Source organism: Balaenoptera ricei, chromosome 6, assembly GCF_028023285.1.
Source record: "Balaenoptera ricei isolate mBalRic1 chromosome 6, mBalRic1.hap2, whole genome shotgun sequence".
NCBI lineage: Eukaryota > Metazoa > Chordata > Mammalia > Artiodactyla > Balaenopteridae > Balaenoptera > Balaenoptera ricei.
This window is the reverse complement of record NC_082644.1, coordinates 114373119-114390983: the sequence shown is the minus strand read 5'-3', so window position 1 is coordinate 114390983 and position 17865 is coordinate 114373119. Positions and strand designations below refer to the sequence as shown.

Sequence of the window (17865 nt, the reverse complement as noted above, 5' to 3'; positions counted from 1 at the left end):
AAGAGTCCTTATATCTTCATATTCCTTCACCCATCCTCCCAGGGCCAAGCGTAACTCACACAATGAGCCGGGCCTCTCTGATGAAGGGTCTGAAGCAAGGACAGCCAAAAGTGAGGAGGGGAGCTGAACTGAGAGAGGGGAGGGGCTTGTGGGGAGGTACAAGGACCTGACTGAGGTTGAGAGAAAGGAGGTCGCCCAAGTCACCCCAACTGCTGGGAGGTCGATACAGAATGTCTGTCTTCTGAGCAACAAGAGCAAAAGGATGACAGCAAAACAGGGTGGCAACAAGTGGTCTTGCAGGAGGAGGAGGCAGAGAGAGAAAGAAAGGAAAAAACCCTTGATACAAGAACCAGTGGTGAAAATCCCAGAGCTTAACTCCTCTGGCGAGAAGAAGCCCCTAAAACACCCTCTGCGTGTGGCTCACTGAGGATGCCTGATGTCCCAAAAGCCCCTGTGCCCTGCTCGACCCTGCAGACTCGCTGATAGCAGGTTCCTCTGACTGCAACAGGACCCGACTCACCCGTACCAGCTGCACCTCTGGGTGCCACAGCCTGGCTCTCTGCTCAAGAGGGCACAGGTCACTAGGGTCACTGAACCCACTTACCAGGAACACGTGTTGGGCTTCATAATCCCAGGCCAATAGGATAAACCATCCCAGCACATCTCTTTCCAAACAGTAGCCGCTGTAAAAAGTAGGGGGGATAATTCCATTTACACGACGTTCCAGACAGTAAGACTTGTTTCTCAAGGCTCAGCAAGGTCAGACCAACTATAGTGCTAGAAGATCTGATTTGAATCTGTTCTTTGAAATGTCAAAAACCTTCCCCATAGATCAATATGTGATATCATTAGCCTATCAGGTAGCAGAGCCTGTCCTAAAATCACCAGAATTAACTTCAACTTCTTCGGTCACTATTCTCCTTTCCCACCATGCTTTGGATACATGCCGTGGTAAGCATGGGAGGGTCCGCCTGGGGACAAATGCAAACACCCCTGCCTCAGAGTGCATGCCAGGGAGGCAGTGCCCAGCCCGCCCAGCACCGGGGCAGCCTCTCAGCTGCCCACTGGCACAAACAAGCAACCTGCACCCAGGGCCTGCAGAGGGCCCCGGGGCTGGTTTGTTTTCCTTCCTCCAAAGCGCCCCCTCCCTCCGCCCCCCACAGCCAGGTGGGCGGCTTCATGACCTCCTTCACTGCGGAAAGTTGCCTTCGGCTCCTTCGGGTCCTTCCTTTAACCTAAGTGTTTCCGCGTCTTCTCCTGACCCCCCACTCCCACCTCTGAGGAAGAGGCATCCACCGCAGACCCAGGGCCGGCACCCCCCTCGCACCTCAGTCTCCTCCACTCTCTCGGCCCTCCCCTCAGCCTGAGAACATCCGCAGTTCTCCCAGTCTTCCAAAGAGCTTCGGCCCTTAAACTCCAGGCTGCTTCCTCCCCACCACCCACGGCAACACCCCGCCCGACTTCGGGTCAGCAGGACCTCCTAACGGCTGAGGCTCAGGCTAGTGGCCGAGCTCTCGGTAGCCTCCAACATGGTTCACCAGTCTCTCTTTCTGGAAACTCATCTGCGGCCTCAAACAATGACCTCGTGCTGCTCCTCCTGTCTGCTCGGCCTCTCTGGCCACCTCTGCTGGCTCCTTTCTTCTGCTCACCCGCTTCCAGAGCTGCCTCGCAGCCCGTCCCCCCAGGCCCCTGGAACCCAAAGCGCCCAGAGGCCAGGCCCTGCCTCCCTCTCCAGCTTCAGGCCACCCTCCCCTGGCCCACACTTCGTGCTCCAGCAGCAAAAAACCAACCCAAACACAGGCCGCCGACTGAACCGACTGAGGCCCCCCGCTCGCCACCTGCTTCCCGCAGCCAGGCCAGGCCCAGCTCACACTGCCCCCTTTTGTTGCGACCTTGAGTCACAGCTCATTAAACTTTCAGATCCTTCACTCCCAACAGCTGAAAAAACATTAAGCAAGCACCTCTAACATACATATGTTTATTCGTAAATTAAATATATGTTCTAAAGTAACGACACGTTCTATACATTACAAAACAAATGCAAACAATTGAAGGAAGAGATAAAGATGAAATATGTTAAATTATTTTATCCTATAATACAAAAAACTTTCATTCTCTATTAATAATAATTTTAGTGAGAGCAATGTGACTGCTATGCTTCCTTTGACAGAATTTTAAATAAACTTTACATGGAAGTACAGCATATGTGCAGAAGAATGCATACAATAATACAACACCAGCGCACAGGTCAAAGGATTCCCGCAAAGTGAACACACCCGTGTAACAGCACCCAGATGGAGGAACGTCACGAGCCCCCCACCACCCACCGCACCCCCTTCGATCTTTACCTGCCTCCCAAGGGTGGTCACCACTCTGGTTTCTAACAGCAGAGATTACTTCTGTCCGTTTAAACTTTATACGAATGGAGCCATACAGTACATAACCTTTTGTGCCTGAATGAACATTATGTTTGTGAAATTCATCCTGATTTTTCATTTTTCATGGTTGTTCATGAACTCGTACTGATCACAGTTTCCCACTGTGGGAGTTGACCCTGTATCTGTCCACTCTGCTACTGATGGACACTGGGATTGTTTCCAGTCTGGGCTATCACGGGTGGTGCTGCTATAACACTCTTGAGCGGTGCCATTTGGTAACACATTTGTATGCCTTCCTGTTGGGCTGATGCCCAAGAGCAGAACTGCTGGGTCATAAGGTGAGTACGTGCTCAGTTTTGGTAGATGATGCCAAACAGTCTTCCAAAGTGGCTAAACCAATTTACACTCCCACCAGCAGGGTATGAGCATTGTGGCTGCTCCGCATCTTTGCCAGCACTTGATATAGTCTTTTTTTTTTTTTTTCTTTTCATTTTAGCCATCCTGGTCAGTAAGATATCACAAAGTAAGTATTACGATCACTTTTAAAGGAGACTGAAATTAGTGCTTCTTTCAAGCTCACAAAACTAAGGTGAATCAGAGCAGGAACCCAGGTCTTCTGACTCCGAATAGCACACTGTTTCTACTTGCAATGAAATACTATTTCCAACATAAACACCCCAACAAGAGGCTAACGCACTGATAAAAAGAACGTGCTTATGGACTATGCCAATCCCAACACCTGACTCATGACAGGAAAGAAAGAATAAAAGCGTCTATCAACCCAACTTTGAAACAGACATATATAAAAAGTCTGGAGATCTTTCCATCCCTCGCATTTGTACAGTTCTTTAGAGTACAGACTGTGTTCACATGCGTGATCTCTGGTTTGAGCAGGAATTTTATTCCTGCTTTTTCTATTAATTATGGTTTAATGTTATATCTTCTTTTAATAATCAATTCATTTGTATTCTATTTTATAATCATAATCACAATTATTTAGAAATAATTTTATATTTGAATGGTTCCACTCTGACTGCCAATCCTTTCCTACTCTGACTTGTCCATTCATGGGCTTTCATTTTGACTCATCTCTCGGTTACTGGAGCATGCCTTCCAGTGATTTTTTTCCCCCCAGGAATGGTGCGTGGGTGTGGCAAAAGCTACACTCAAGGTGTGTCCTTGTAAGACTGAAATGAATTTCTGTTACCATCAAATGTGAAATAAAACTTGGCTGAGTATGAAATTCTTGGGTCACAACCCTTCCCTCAAAACTCGATGAGTACTGCTCCACTGCCTCTGGCACCTGTGCTGTAGACAAGCCTGAGCCTAGCCTAGTTTTTTTTTTCTTGGATTTAAAGGTTCCTTCTACCAGAATGCTAATGGTATCCTCTCACTATCCTTGAAATCAAAACAAAAACAAAAAACAAAAAAACTTCACCTGGATATTTGAAGTGTTAGCTAATTTTGTTACTTTTGCCTGGTTCATGATGAGCCCTTATAATTTATGGATTCAGGTCTTTCTTCGGTTCGGGAAAATTGAGGATTTGCTCTGGTCTCCAGTCTGGTCCATCATCCACATCTGCGGTCTCCTCTGTTACTTTCCTGTCCCTTGTGAAATTGGCAGTTTGTCCTCCTCCTGACACCCTGAATTTCTGCAGTGCCACTAATTTCAGTGCTGGCATATGTGATTTATTTCCCCACGTTCTTTAAGTCCACAAGCTCCTGCTTCACCTCAGTCTGTTGACTCATCATTTCGTCTTTCATAGCATCTATAGCTTCTCTGAGAGGACAAAGATGATGATGTTTGAAATTTACTTCAGTTTACTGAGTAAAAGTGTGGAGACTTCTGTCCCAAAGCCTGATCTTCTCTATTTTTTGCACCCTTGTTTATTTCCCTTTATACTGCTGGATCTTTTCAGTGGGTCCTCTCTAGTTTAATTTTTCTATTTGTTCATTCTTGAATGAGGACAGATGAGACCTGGCCTGACATTTATCCAAAAATAGTGCAGATGGGCTCCCCTTGGTCCCCTCTCCATTTACCCTGGTGGATTCAAAGCTAAGGTCCAACACCATCTCCATCACTCATCAACGGTGACCACTCTTTAGTTAACGTCTTCACTTCTTTTGCCTATTTCCTCTTGTATAAAACTGGAAAGTTGAGCTAATCTTCAAATGTCTTTTAGCTCCACATTTTTATAATACTTTTATACATCATCTAGGTTTAAAATTTCATTAGTTTGGAACCAATTGTCAAGGATTTTGCTAAATATACGTATAAACAAAAAATACCCTATTTCTTAAGAAAGATTCACTGCACTCAATTTTGAATTAAGAAACTCACAAATATTAAGCTCAAGAAACAGACTTCACTTGATTATACATAAGAAGAAAGAGAATTATAAATAATTTACCAAGAGCTAGCAGAGTACATGCCCCAGGGATGTACTGGGTATGAAGTGTGTACAAGAGGCAAAAGCTAAACACAAGCAACTGAGAGTAGCCTTTCTCTACCATTCCACCTCCCCACTGCACCTTCAGTCCTGTCTAAACACGGCACACCAGCTGGAAAGACTGTGCCAGCTGACCGAGTCATGGATGGGCCTGCCTTTCCACAGCCCACAGCCATTCTACAGGGTAGCGTTGACCGAGAGCTTCCCATTGCACACGCGTCTCCACGCATCATCCCATCTGATCCTGACAACACCTGTTGGGAGACTCAGTCCTCCATGGTCTCCGGCACTCCAGCCTGTCTTGTTGGGAGTGCCAAGAACACAAGGTCCTGACCACCTTTTACCTAGGCCATTTCACAGGGTTGTGTTGCAGAGAGCAACCTTGAGAGATGCGATAATGTCTCCCTCAGGGACAAAGGGCAGCCTTGCTCACTGCCTGCCATAAAGCAGCAGGTTCCCCAGGCTTGTGTTTCTCAGGTGTGACACAAGGCACAGCATCCATCTGGGCCCACAGTGTCACCTCCATGGGACTTGGGGGAAGGGAAACAGACACACACTCATGTTTATGCTGGTAATAAAGTCCTTTGTCTGACTCAGGAGTTATACATACCAAAAGATACTAAGTAGACAAAAAAGTTCTCCCTCCTAATTCCCCCTACTACCTGATCCAGTAACCTGCCTCTCCTAGATCTTACTACAGAATTCAATATACATCTTCCCACCTTTAACTCCATTTTTTTGTCCTTTACCTCAAACTCACCTAGAATCCACTGCAGTATGTGGTTAAGCTTATCAATTTTTTTCAGCATTGAAATCCAAATGCCCCAACATAATAATCATTCCTTCCCTTGCTTCTGTATAACTCCTGATATCTCATGAATTTAGCTCCTGGGTAAGTTACCAATGAACTGACTTCTTTTCCATTCATCTGTTTTCCTGCTTTTACCCAAGCGCCATGTGGGATTAATAAATTATTGCCTTATAATAAGTTTTGAAGGCTCAACCATTTATAGGCTCCACATCTGTTAAACGGGGCCAGTAATGGTGAGGCGGGTCCCCAATATCCAGCCTCCTCTTCTTCTTCAGTAATAGAACTTCTAGTTTTTAGGTGGACATACGGTTTCCCTGAATACAGGTTACATTTCCCAGCTTCCCTTACTGCCATGTGTGGCCATAAGACCAAGAGAAGGCCGATGGGATGCAAGAAGTGTCATGTGCAATTGCTGTAAAGTGGCCCTCAAAGACTGCAATGAAGATGCAAAAGCTAGAGTTCCAGCAGCCATTTCAGGCCATAAAGTGACCTTGGTCTTAGAAGCCATCCCCAAGATCACCTCACGATGGAACAAGACAGAAGGAACCTGGGTCTCTGACCATGTAGGCTCAATACTCTGAGCTCATTACCCTCCTGACTTCTCACACATAAGACAGAAACTTCAATCTTATTTATGCCTTCATTATTCTGAGTTCTCTGTCATTCATACCCTAACCTACAGAAATGGCTCCCTCATAAAGAGAATGATAAAAGGTTATATGAGAATATGTATCACAATAGATACCCATTTTTATATTCCCCCAACAAAGGGGCAAGTGCTGTTTTTACACAGAGCAGGGAACTCAAACATTCGCTGAAACAAACAGGCTCTGGAAGAATGAGGCCACTTCACTGCCTTAAAATTTTTTTTACCAATTTATTTTTCCAGATGAAGATCGCTATTTTATCAAGTTTTATAAAACGTATCATTGGAATTGCATTAAATCTTTACCAACATTTGGAGATATAGTATTGTCACTATTACTATGTTTAGACTTCCCTGGAAAGAGCCAGAAATTAATTGATTGATTGACTCATTGATTTTCATCCTATCAATTCAAAACATTTAATAAGAGTCTACTCTGTAATAAGCCTATTCATAAAAATGAGACTTTGTGGAGTTGACAGACCTTAGGTAAATAATCTTTCATGCCACCTCCCCCAGTGCCCACCAAACACTGAGGGAGGTGGAAGAGGTGGTGACAATCTCTATCATCACTAAAGACTAAGGCTAATGTGCTACTTTGTCCTCATCACCTCCAGCTGTTGATCCAGAATCCTCTTGCCTCGCTTCTTCACAGCCAATAACACTCCCCTGACCAAGGTTCCTGGGCCTGGGGCTTTTTCATCTTCTATCATGTAAACTTTCCTGTGATGCTCCATTGTCATCCTTATCCTCTCAGTGCTCCCGCCCATAGGTGATGTTCACATAGCTGACCCTGTTATTGCTGAAGTTCTTTATTTCACACACTTGCTATATGGGTGGGGTTTAGTCCAGTGGACATATCTGCAGAGGTCCTCAGCTGATGATGGTACCATCATCATCACTATTACTATTGCCGTTTATTGAAGCAATATTCTGTGACAGATACTTTGGTAAGCACCTTACCCACAGGAATATACCACTTGGTCCTTACAATAATTCTCTAAGATGGGTATTGTTATCATTGGGTATTGTTTCAAGTGAGAAAACTGAGGCCCAAAGAGGTTTAGATAACTTATCCAAGGACACACAGTCGAAAAGAGAATCCTCCCTGGCTATGGCAGCAAGTCCTTGGGCAAAGGTGGGATTTGAACCCAGCTCAGTCTGACCCCCTACTCTCAACCATTTCTTTATGTTCCATCCCACAGAGCTGAACATGTTATGTTCTGTAAGGTACATGCACTCCCATCTATCCACCTGTTCCCTTCTCTTCGACTAAGCATTGGGGTTTCTCAACTCAACAAACATTAATCCCTTTTCTTCTTCCTTTCCTGAGGAACAAACGGCTTCATGCCAGGATGGTTGGCCCTGGTATTAAGGACAGCTACTTCCCTCCAGGTATCCCTGATCCTGTCTCACTGCTCCTCGGCTGTGGCTTTCAGCACCAGGGTCAGTGGTAAGCGGGTCTCTGCCTCTGTCCTACACCCCTAGGTCTTTGGGTTCAGGGTAATACTTACAAGAGACATGTTGGATCATAGATCAGTCTCCCACTGACTCTCTCAGATTAAAGGCTCTTCCCCAGGTTCTGTTAGCTGATCTGGGGCATTCTGTCCTATCAGGGGGATGGAACTCCACTTTGGCAACTTGGGACCCTCCCTCCACCAGCCGTCTGAGTAGATCTCAGGTACTCTAATAACTCTAAGACCTTACTTGTAAGTTCTGGAAATTCTACAGCAGGCTCTTCTCTGCTATCCAAGCTCCGGACACATGGGGGACCAAGGATGCACTCCCAAGTCACAGGGCTCCCACATCACATTGGTCCAGGCCCAGTGGTTTCTCACCTTCAGAACTTCCTCCCACACGTCTGGTAGCTGCCTTTCCTGGGATCTAGACACACCCCCTTCCCACTGAGGTTGCAGACCCACCCTGAACCCCAGAATGCCAGATGGGGCCCCAACTTTCCTGCTTCAGGAGCCAGAGATTTCAGTCCGAAGGGCCAGCAAGAGAAGGCAGGGGTGGATTTCTCGAGAAGGTTCTGAGAGAGGCTGAAGGGTTTAGAGGCTGGATGCAGAGCCTCCTCTGCAGAGTCTTTCACACACGGAAGCAAAGGTCACTAAAACGACCTCTCTCATGTGGAAATGGCTCCACTGTTAGGGAAAATAAGGGGGTTGCGGGTGGCACCAGAGCACTCAGCTTCCGGGGGGCAGGGGCAGAGGCCCTGCAGGGAGAGAGCTGGAGGGGATCCCACCCCCACCCATTTCCACACCATCACCTTCCTAGGTCACTCCTTCCTCACTGACCACCCCTCCTGCTCCTTCCCCAACTCTCCCACTGTGCCCCACCCCACATGCTGGCTCCCCCAGCAGTCCAGCCAGGACCCTCTGCTCCCTACACATAACCTTGCTGAGTAACTCCCACCTCCCCAAGGGCCAAGCCTCTCTCTCCAGACCAGTGGGGCATCAGAACCACCTGTGAAAACCCTTCCACACACAGATGACCAGCCTCTCTCCCACAAACACCACGGAGGGTTCTGCTCTGGCTCAGACCTCTCTCTGAGCTCCAGGCTAGCAGGCCAGCTGCCGAGTGCTGTCCCACAGGCGTCCCAAACTCACAACTCCCCCTCCCAACTCAACACTCCTCTCACGTTCCTTATCCTGTGACTGTCCGGCACCTCACATCACTAAGTGAGAAACCCTGGCACAGCCCGCCCTCCCTCCCATCCGCTAAATCTCCAAGGAGAGAGGTCTCTACCTCGGTTTCTCTCGAACCCACCTTCTCCTCTCCATCCCCATGGCTCCCTCACCCATCTCCCAAATGCCAGTCTCCTCCCATACCACCCATCCCCCACACCAGGAGTATAACTGAAGGGGTTTCTCTCCTGCTATAACTCTGGAACAAATCTCCACCAGCCACAGGATAACATCCGAACTCCTAAGCACTGCCTGCGAGTCCCTCTGAGGACTGACCCCAAACCACCTTTCTGACCTGTTTCCTGCAACCCCACACAGCTCACCACACCTGAGCCACAGCATGCTCTCTCCTCCTTCTGGACCCCTGTCATCTGTTTCCCCTGCCTGTGTTCCCCTGCACCTGGGACACAGAACATCTATCTTTGAGATCCTGTGAGTCTGACTTGGTGCCATGAGCTTCCATTTCCACTACTTACCAGCCCCGACACAACATCATCGTCATTTATTTACTCCCATCTGTCGGCTGGTGGGCTCCTGAGGGCAAGGACTGCAGTGTCAGGCCCAGTTACACGCTCAGTAAGTGTTTACTTCATGAGTGAAACCACTAATGAGATCAAGGCGTTCTTCCACCCCCTCAAGAAGCAAAGGAAGCAACCAATCTTTAAAGCAATAAAAATAAGGCCAACTGCTATCTTGGAAACCATGGCAGGTAATGTTTCAGTAACAGATGCTTTTGATGATAGATGGGAGTTCTGAAAAAGAAGAGTCAGCAACGACAGACTCTGTCGGGCGTTTCCAGCACAGGTCAAGAAAGCAATGCCCTGACCACCGGGCCGTGAGCGCTGCAGAGGCCCCCTCATGCTCAGGGCTCTGACCACCCCGGCTGTGTGACTTCGTCAATTCACCACACCCTTGCCCCAACTGGAATCACGACACACGCAGTTGCCACCTCTTCACCTTGCTAACTCCAACTCCTCTTTCCTCTGGGAAGCTGTCTCTGACCATCCATCTGGTTTACAGCCTCTGAGCACCTTGTACTCTTCTTATGCAGCCCTTGTCAGTACTGTAATTAATCTTTCGTACACTTATTTGTTACGGGTTTTGTACTTATTTTTATACTTACTTAACTTTACTACTAGACTGAGAGCCAAAAGACAGCAAGGACCAGACTTGTCTTTTTCCTCTACTGCAGCCCCACACTCGGCACAGTGCTAGCACTCAGCAGGCCCTGAACAAGGACTGGATGGATGCGAGGGTGGGTGGGTAGATGGATGGATGGACGGCGGATGGACAGATGGACGGGCAGGCAGGCAGGTCTGGAAGACAGGGAAGAACAAGGAATAAGGCTGCCTTTCGTGACTGGTACAATACTTTAATAACATCGAGCTCTCTTTACTCTGACGCAGCCCTCGCAAAGCAACCTCAGATCTTAAAACTGGGGCTTTCCCACTAACGAAAGGATGCACACACACTGGGGATATTCCTATTTACTTGGAAAGCAGGTGTCAGAGCAAAGTGACACACTTGGCATTCTGGCTTCATACCCAGTGATCCTCCTATAATACCAGGCTGCTCTCTCTGTTCCACAAGTATACTGGCTATATTGATAAAAGTAGGTTCCAATAATCTCTCAGCCCCCTAACATCATGATGAAGCCCCCTAAGATCAATACGCATATTGCTAACAGACCACAAGAGGCACTGCCTTTTCTCAGCCAGCCACCATCACCGAATACCGGTGCTGGGCACCAAGTCAGGTGTTAGCTCCTCTTCCCCACAGTCACACTGTAGATTCAACAGGGGACCCTGTAGCTGAGGTTTTCATCAGAGATAAATGCTTCTTCATGGACATGGTTCTATGAGCAACATTACATGACCGGCAGGCAGCTACTGAGAAACTGCAACATACAAATGGATGGGTTTTACAGGTGGAGAATCAGTACGCCTGAGTATGAAACCCTGGCAAAGTCCGCATCCTCATGTGGAGAGTAGGAAGAGTGGACTCAACGATCTCTAACCTTCAGATCAGACTGACACTACAACTGATGAGCACAGAGGCCACCGCAATGCTCACTGCAAAAGAGCCCCGTGGCAGGTATACCCAGAGATAAATTAGAGAAATAAGCTAACTGAAGCAACCAGCATCTTTTGAAAACAGCAAAGTAATGCTACATATCAATCAGCAAATAACTTCTAATCTTATCAAAAAGCTTCCCAGAAAGAACAAATTCTAATCTTAGTTATCAACTAATCAGCACATGCATCAATCCCGTAACTTCGCTATTTATAAGAAAGATCAGGGTTTCCTGGTCCCTAGAATGAAAGCAGACCTTAAACCCATCACCCCAAACTAAACTCAACTCCTCAAATTCAATTATCAGGAACATTAAAACAACTAAAACCAAGAGAAACTATTACAAGTACCTTTTGTCCATGAATCCCTGTTTCCCTATCTCACCTGTGATTCTTCCAATGTGTGTCAGAAACCACACCTCGAGACAGCCCGGGCTGTGAGAAAAGACACCTGAGGAGCCCTCTGCGTCTCCCATAGCTCCATCTTGGGCAACTCCTTCACCCTCTCTGAGCTTCCATTTTCTCCTCCACACACCAAAGCCCGCCCCGCCTACCCTGCAGAATCATTATGAGGCTAAGACACAGGTGTCAGAGACTTTGTAAAGTGTTGAAATATTTTATAATGAAGGGACCTCAGATCCAACAACCTTCTCATTTTATAGATTCAAATCAGTCACTGGGCACTCACCCTTTATTTCATTTGTCCATTTAACAAGCATTTATATACTACTTGCTACGTGCCAGATGCTACGACAGGCACTGAGGACAGGACTGTGAGCAAAGCCACAGACCATGGTGTGACGGGACTGCACACCCCGCACCGGGGAGCTGGACGTAACGAACAACAGTTACACCAGTTATACCGAAGAGCATGTCGTTACACCCGCGGGCCATGCAAACGATTTGGGTTTTTTCTAAGAGAAACCAGAAGCTACCGAAGGGATTTAGGCAGAGGGAACAACACACTCAGATCGTTCTGGCTGCCGGGTACTAGTCCTGGGCTAGGCCCTGAATACGGTGGGAAGAAGAAATGCAGACTTTGACTCTGCAAAGTCTGGTGGGGGAGTCACAGGAAGCAGAGGCTGCTACACGCCAGAGCAGGGCGTTGTGGGAGCCCCGTGGGAACACTCCTAAATGCCAGTGGCCTGAAAGTGCTGGAGATATGGTACCTAGAGAGAAGAAACAAAACAAAACGCAGCTACAGGGAGGGCACAAAATAAGAAATATCTTAAAATAGTGAAAGTCACTAATTCCACATAACAGACTTTATTGCCACAAAAAGAGACACAGCAAATTCTCCTGAATTTATTAACTTGTTTTCCATAAATATTTAATTACTCAGAAATGTATCAAAAACACAGATTCCCCTTGACCTACTTATCAAGCTTACACAAGAGTGGGTGAGAATTACTGTATCCAATAAATACGAATTTAATTACATTCATTACTCTTTCTTTTGTCTCTAATAAGATGATTTTCAAAGAAACCTTTGACTGTTGAGGCCAAACATTTACATTTTCTTCTGATTACTCAAGTTAACTGTCTTAACCTTAAAATAAAATCTGATAATAAAAATATTTAAATCCTAAAGAGGGAAAGTATAATGTTGCATATGTTTATATTAAAGTCCCATTATTTACATGGACTCACAGAACAGTGAAATAGAAAGTACTTGGGAAACCAGCCTTCAGTTCCTGGACAGGTCTGAGACAAGGCCCACGCTTGGGGTGACTCCACCCTCCCCCTCACCAGCACCTACTGCTTTTGTGGGCATCAAGGCTTGCGTGAGCAGTCCCAGTGCAGGCTGAAGACTGCCTGCCACCCTGGGTGCTCCCACCAGCCCTCACCACCAAGCACCTCTGAGCTTTAATACATTCCTTGTGCAATAACTCACATAACTTTCATAGGCAATAAGTTAACATCCCCTGCAAAAAAAACCAAGCATCCTGACAGCCCTCTAACAATGGGTTAAGAGAAGATTATTCTAGCTCACACTGACTGGATGCTCATGAAGTGCAAGCACTATGCTAAGCCCTGTTCCTCGTCACCTCCCTGCAGTCCTGTAAGAACCAGACGGAGGTAAGTACCATCACACTTCCGGTATTGATGAGGAAACAGAGGAGTGGTCACCTGCCCAAAGTCAAAGGGCTTGTGAGTAGGGTCAGGACACAAACCCACATAGGCCTGACTCCAGAGTCTGCTGTAAGTGCTGCCCTGTCCGCCTCTTTGACGCTCAGGAGATAAATCTCCTTCAAAGAACACAATGGATTTGAAAGCTCTGCAGAAAAACCAGGGAAGAACGTGCCTCTCCACGTCTTCATGGTCTCTGCTCTCCTCAGTAAGTGCAGGTGAGACAAGCCTGACTCATGCCTCCCTTTGGGGAAAAGCCGTGGAACTGATCCGTGCAGGGGGTCAAAGAGAAGGTGCTTGCGATGGTGCTGGGCTGGAACCACCTGTGAGAAGAGCTCATGCAAAAACAGGGGAGGAAACAACTGTGGGCCTGTAAGGAAAGTCCCAAGGACTCCTTGAGCACTCTGTGACTTCAGAGCTGGTTTCTCAGATACCTGGCCATCACCTTCACCACCAACTGGCACCGTCTACACTAGAACCTGGAGAAAACAGCCAAACAGGTGCTTCCTGGTGCTGCCCCAGCACCAAGGATAAACAAAAAGACAGTGAGCACTCTGTAAGCATCAGCTTCCCGTCAGGCACCACGCTAAGGAGCCCACGGCATTATTTCACTGAATCTTCAATGACAGCCCCCAGGAAGGTAACCCTGCCATCCCCATTTTACAAATCAGTTAACTGAGACTAAGAGTGGGGAAGACACTTGCCCGAGGTCACAGAGGTTGTGTGTGGAGGAGCCAGAATTGGAACCCAGATCTGGCTCCAGAGTGTGAATCTGCTTGGCCACTTCACTTGGGGTCTTCTGTCACCGCCAATCCCCTCCTGGTCACATTCTGTTTGCACGTGACTCCTCCACCAACCATCCGCTCCCCAAGGGCAGGATGGAGCTCCTTCATCTCCACGTGCCCAGCACTCAGCAGAGGGCTTGGCCCAAAGCAGGAGCGCAGCAAGGCTGGTGGATGGATGCCCACAGGAAGGAAGTGGCCCCAGAAATGCCCCAGGATGCCCCTCACAGAAGCCAACCCAACCAACTCTCCCCATCCCTGATCAGAATCTACAGACCATCTACTCAGCCCCCTGAGGCCTGCTCCTCCACAAGTCCACCTCAAGGGAAGGGTCAGCAGCCACACTTCTGGGGAAGGGGGAGGTGGGTTTCAGCAAGTATGAGCAGTTCATTTTCAGACTTGTCCTTCTTTCTGTTTCCCAATCTTGTCCTGGAGCATCTGGAGCAAATAATTCTTCCCTCTCCCACCCCTAAGACTTTGTAGAACAAGTATCACCACTCAGACCCAAAGCCTACAGCTAGTATATGGCAAATGTGTGTCTCAGTCAGCACTCAAATACTTGGGGAATGAAGCAATAGAGTCCAGAGTCTGAGATTCACCAGTGACCTATCAATAAGAGTCTGTCAACATTCGGTAGCATGACTTGTCTGAGCAGAGGTCCATCACAATGCCCACCAAGAGCCTACCCTGGAGACTCAGAAGCAAAGAAAGCAGGAAACCTTCCCTGTGCAGGGAGGAGACACAGGCATAGAAAAATGCATGCAATAGTGAGGCGCATGATCCGATCAAGGTATACACACAATGAAAGCCAAGGGAGCACAGACAGGAGTGGTCACTTGTAGAAGAACTGAGTAGATTTCACAGAGAAGGGAAAAGTTGAACTGAGAAGCCCTTCCCAAACCACCAAGGGAAAGTCATTGTTTCCTGCCTCCCTGAGCCCCATACTGCTCACCTCCCCACCGCTGAGCCCTGTTCTGTCATCAGTGACTTGTGTGCCTGTCTCTCTGCACAGTATGTGAGCACCTTGAGGGCAAGGACTTGGGCATTCTCCATGGCTCACCCTCAGGTGTCCAGTAAATATCTGCTAACAAAGAATAAGAGTCTAGTTTAGATTATTAATAACACAGCAGCTACCCCTTCTTGAGCATCTACCATGACCTATTACTGCAAGTACTTTGCACACATGATCTCATTTCTTCTACACAAAAACCCCAAAAGGCAGATCCTATTATCACCATCCATTTTACAGATAAGGAAACTGAAACGCAGAAAGATTAGGTAAATTGCCCCAAGTCATACAGCCAGTAAGTGACAGAGCCGGACTTTGAATCATGGGCTGAATGAAAAATCAGTTTTCAATTACTAGGGAACAAATCCCTTTTCCTTTCTCTTTCTGTGTCTGCCTTGCATCCAGATACATGGATTGCCCTTTAGTCTATTGTTCACTGGAACCAAAGCCATTTCTTTCCTAGAGAAAAACAAGGGCTATCTCTTGTTAGTCTTCTAAACAATGACTACTAACCATTACTGAGTAAACATCATGGCGGGGTGGGGGAGAGTGGAGACACAAAATTGTGCTTAAGATATCAGTCAGAAACATCTATTAAGGAGGAATTGTATGCACCAATTGGAACATTTTCCAATGTTGGAACAATTTCCAAATAGATCAATAAATAAAGGAGCAAGAGTATGTATAGGATGCTATTCTTTGTATAAAAGAAAAAATATATAACAAACAAGAAAATGGTAATAGTGGTTGCCACTAGGGAGAAGACTGGGAACTGGCAGCTTGAGGCAAGAAAGACACTTTACAATTTGTCCCCCTTGAACTACTTGCCTTTTTAAAACAAAATCCATGTGTGATTTTTTTTAATTCTTAAAAAAATAAGACAAAAACACCATTTAAGGAAACTCCTTATTGCCAGGCCTTTTCCAAATGCTCACATACATATGACTGCAACCATGAAAAAAACTTGTATGTTTATGAAAAACTGGGTGAACTTAATTTGTGGTGAAACAGGACTGTAAAACAACTTTTGTCTTTCATGTTGAGGTTCACTAATTTCACTATAAACTTGTTGCAACATTTTTTTTCTGCAATAAATAAAATGCACTTTGAAGGTGCAGACACAGCATACATATAAGCAGCAGAGATAATCTGCCACACACCTTCCTCTGAAAGTCCTTCATCTGTCCCTTCGACAAGTATTTAATGAGCACCTACTATGTGCCAGGCAAAGTGCTCAACAGGTATTTTTAAAAGAAGAACTAAACAACAGGTCACTAGCTTCCTCCCTCCTGCCTTTCGGGAAAACATGCCAATCAGAAGGCCAGAGCTAGGATCACTCTTGATGTTCACGTATTCTAACACCATCCTCACTCAGCTAAGAAAACTGAGGCCTGGACAGGGGAAGGGCTCTGATCAAGGTTACATAAGAAGCGAAGGCCTCAAAATTACTTGTCCTGCTCTCCTCACATGCGACATGCTGTTTTGTTGTGTTGAGAGATGGGCAGTCAAGGAGGGGCAGAAACATACCCTAACACTGACAACCTAATATATCAGGTGCTTTCACAGGTCTTGTCAAATTTATTCTTCATAACAACCTCTCAAGGTGGACATGATTACCCTCGTTTTACAAATAAGGAGATGAAAGCTCTGAGAAGCTAAGAAACTGGTATATAAGGCTTCAAACACGTATCTCTCTGACTTCCGAGCCAGAGCTCTTAACCTCCATGCTGAAAAGGAAAATCAGGTAGGCTGGAGCCATATCACAGAGAGCCCTGGATGCAAGATTTTGCATTAACGAAGTTTCTCTCTCAACCCTGGATGCTGTCACTCCAACACCACCAATCACAAAGCCAGTCCCCTCATTACCCAACACATTTTCTGGCTCTTGTGTGCCACCAAGTTTGGGCTTTCCTTTTAACCCACAGAGCATGATGGTTACCCAGAGCGCAGCAATCTCTGAGAGACATTTACATCGTTTCTGCTGGGACAGAATGGGATAATTCACACATGCCGCTTTTAGAGCCTCTGGGTGCCTGCCACACAAGCACGGACCCCAGTAAGGACCCATCCCTTAGATGCCATCCCCATGATGCCACTGGGTCACCGCCCCACCAGGTGGTAGTGAGAGAGGCCAGCACCATGGAGGTTGATCCCCCAAAGTCCCACAGCATCTGAAGTGAAGAAAACTGCAGGCCAGTACAGGAGAAGCCTCCTCCTGCCTTCTCTTCTGTCCCTGCAACACAGGCAGCAGGAATTGGTCACACTGCTAGTGAGCAGAGGCGCTGCGCAATGAAAGGTCACACGCATGGGTATGGGACACCCTTCCAAACAGGAGGGAGCCCCATCACCTCGCTTTCTTCTCTCTGCCCGGTAGAAACCTAACAAAGTTCTGGCATTCCCCTCTTGTGGGTCTCTTCCTTCTGGCATGTGGTAAAATCAGTGTCATACTTGGGTGGGGAGGGGAAATTCCATAAGGCTCAAGTCTAAGCCTCATGCTCCAGTTCAGAGTCCTCACTGGGGTTAGGGTCTAAAGGTCAGCAAACAATGAAATGTTCCTGTGCTTTCCATCTGCCATTCTCCCCGCCACAGCCCCCTAAGAGGCCTCACAGCGAGCAGCAGTCAGCACCTCACCACAGACCTCATCCCAACCTCGAGCAAGAAAATGGTCCACCGATTAGAAATCCCCTCCTCTTTCGACCCTCAGTCTCCAAACACAATCTGCCCGTCGGCACAGAGGCAGCAGACTCACAACTTTACCCGACGATGTGCCCAGCAGGCACTGTTCCATCCCATCCTCACAAGGCCCCTGAGAGGCACACAAGGCAGGTACCAGGATGCTCACTTTGCAAAGGAAGAAACAAAGCTCAGAGAGGTGAAAGACTCTCCAGGTAACACAGAGG

General features: G+C 47.1%; 1 protein-coding gene across 24 annotated transcripts in view; it reads right to left on the bottom strand.

The window, feature by feature from the left end:
• RALGPS1 (Ral GEF with PH domain and SH3 binding motif 1) overlaps positions 1-17865 on the bottom strand; it is a 286233-nt gene that overhangs the window by 267169 nt on the left and 1199 nt on the right. For 19 of the 24 annotated variants that reach the window (XM_059925635.1, XM_059925648.1, XM_059925639.1 and 16 more), the window contains exons 2-3: positions 10096-10288; positions 605-683 (exon numbers count right to left, since the gene is read on the bottom strand). The exons of 2 other annotated variants lie outside the window; for them this stretch is intronic. The gene's annotated coding sequence lies outside the window, so the exon portion shown is untranslated. The remainder of the gene's footprint in view (positions 1-604; positions 684-10095; positions 10289-17865) is intronic. 3 more of the 24 variants (XM_059925636.1, XM_059925638.1, XM_059925637.1) reach the window with 2 other exon arrangements.